Source organism: Tamandua tetradactyla, chromosome 6 (assembly GCF_023851605.1).
Source record: "Tamandua tetradactyla isolate mTamTet1 chromosome 6, mTamTet1.pri, whole genome shotgun sequence".
NCBI lineage: Eukaryota > Metazoa > Chordata > Mammalia > Pilosa > Myrmecophagidae > Tamandua > Tamandua tetradactyla.
This window is the reverse complement of record NC_135332.1, coordinates 114,332,410-114,334,715: the sequence shown is the minus strand read 5'-3', so window position 1 is coordinate 114,334,715 and position 2,306 is coordinate 114,332,410. Positions and strand designations below refer to the sequence as shown.

The following is a 2,306-nucleotide window of genomic DNA, read 5'->3' as shown; positions in this document are numbered from 1 at the left end:
GACTCCCTAGCCCTTAGCACAGTACTCAACACAAAGCAGCACTCCATATATTACTAATTATAGCAAAAGCCATACAAGATGAGGAATTCAAACCACAAGTAAAGCCAAAGCAATATCGTATGTTGAATTAGTTCCCTTTACCAGAAGATATCAAAGGACTCATACACAGTAATCCTCATTATACTTCTTTTATGATGTAACCTTCATTCTACCTATTTTACATAAAGATAGTTTTATAAAAGGAGTACAAGTCTTAGAAAAGAACTCAAGTAGACCGAATTTCCGAATGGAAAGAGGGCAACATAAAAAGCATTTAAACTTAGGTCCCACAAAAGGCCCACTATTCAGATATTCTGAGACATCCCAGTGACTTCATTCCCAGCCCCTTGCCCTGGCGTTTGATACAGCATAGACAGAGTCTTCGGTGCAAATTTTAACCAACTTCTAATACTGGGATGAAAATCTTTAATTGGAAGAAACCCCTTTGTCCTGCCTTCTAGAAGCCAAGGTCTTTGTAAAGACCTTGATTCCTCCTAGATCAAGGTCTTTACAAACATGGGTACCTTAAGAGAAAACAAACAAACAAAACTAACCTCTGTGGCAATGAGTCCTCAGTGTAGAACTCCCCAATCAGGGCAAGTCAATCTCTTAAAAATTTTCCCAACAGTCACAATTTATAAAATATGTAAGCCAAACCCAATAAATCAAGTAAGTAGCATTGCATAATGGAGGCTTAAATATAGAATAAGACGAGCCAGAAAGGTTCAATTAAGTAAATGCTGTATACATGTCTAGCTTTGGTGAGGTCAGTATAATATATTGGGTTATATTAGTATAAAGCCAAATAAGATAATTTAATGATTAAACAAAAGACAGGAAGGAAAAAGAATAAAATGAATACTTTTGGAAAATATAATGACAAAAAAAAAAAACAACCTCTAGAAAAAAGTGGAGTTTTGAACTGCAATACATTCTTTTTTTTTAACTTTTTAAATTGTGAAAATATAGAAAAGCAATAAATTTCCAAGAATATGCAATACATTTTTTTTTCACTTATTACATCTTTCAATCATTTATTGACAACTTTCTAATTGCACTGATGATGAATAGCTGGGTTTAACAAAGGAGTGAATGCATTAAAGCAAAGTTCATTTATCTTTCCTGCTTCCTCTTTTGATTTTGACTCTTTACTGTCCTGGAGTCCCAAGAGAACTGCATCAACTTCTAATATAGTGGTATCTGTTATAGCTCCCAGAAATCTGGATGTCAGTTCAAGATCTAAGAGTCGCAGACGGACCCTGGTTCCTTTCTGTTATTTCCTGCATATAAATCTGAACCCTGCTACTTGCTAGTTACGTAGCCTTGGATGGTTTGCTTTCTCTGAACCAGTTTCTTCATCTATAAAACAGATATTCCAACCGCTTTCCACATGTGCTGGCAAGGTTATATTTCTTCTCCAAAAGGACCCCATCTGCTATTTTTACACCTGCATTTCACTTTTAGACATACAGCTATTCTCCAACTCAATGGGAGAGAATCTTTGGAAATCACACATCGGATAAAGGTTTGATATCTCTCCATTCACTTCGGGTCTTCTACATACACAATGAAACTTGCCACCAAAATCTATATAAAGATCATCTTCCACAACATGAAAGATTTGTCCAATGACCACTTTATCCTTAGCAGGTCCCATCTGTGTAAGAGGAGACTGTCTTAGCATGGATGCGAAGGATTCCACATTTTTCAAAGAGCCCTGCTTAAGGTGTGCTATGCAATACATTTTTAATATAAATCTTTGAATTAGAAAATAAACAGGAAAATTGGGAAACTTTTATTACAACGCAAAATTAGAGTGTAATTCTCTGAATAAATAGCAATTACAATTGCAGTTGTAATTTTTTAAATCCTGTTATTTTCAGGTAAGTAATAGGTAGCAAAAGCAAAATGTACATTTATAATGTAAAGTTACCCTGGTGATATTGAGTTATTAAAGAAGTATATAACTCTAAAACAGTTGGGTGAAAAATAAAAATTTATCTTATCACCCAGATATTTTGTCTACGCTGTTGCAAAAAAAAATTATATATATTTTTCAAACTATCTGGATGATTTAGTGAACTTAAATTTTTCCTATGGATGTTTGATTTTGGCCATCTATATCTATACCTGTGCCATGAAAGAGGGATCACACCAGCTAATAATAACGTAACCCATGAAAAATATGATTATTATATGCATGTACAATATAATATCCATGTCCATAATAATAATGCTGCCAAATTAATCATAATTTACTTCTATTT

The 2,306-nt window shown here is 33.8% G+C and overlaps 1 pseudogene; it reads right to left on the bottom strand.

The window, feature by feature from the left end:
• Positions 1-1,087: 1,087 nt before the first annotated feature.
• On the bottom strand, positions 1,088-1,783 carry LOC143686804 (small ribosomal subunit protein bS1m pseudogene; annotated as a pseudogene).
• Positions 1,784-2,306: the final 523 nt, after the last annotated feature.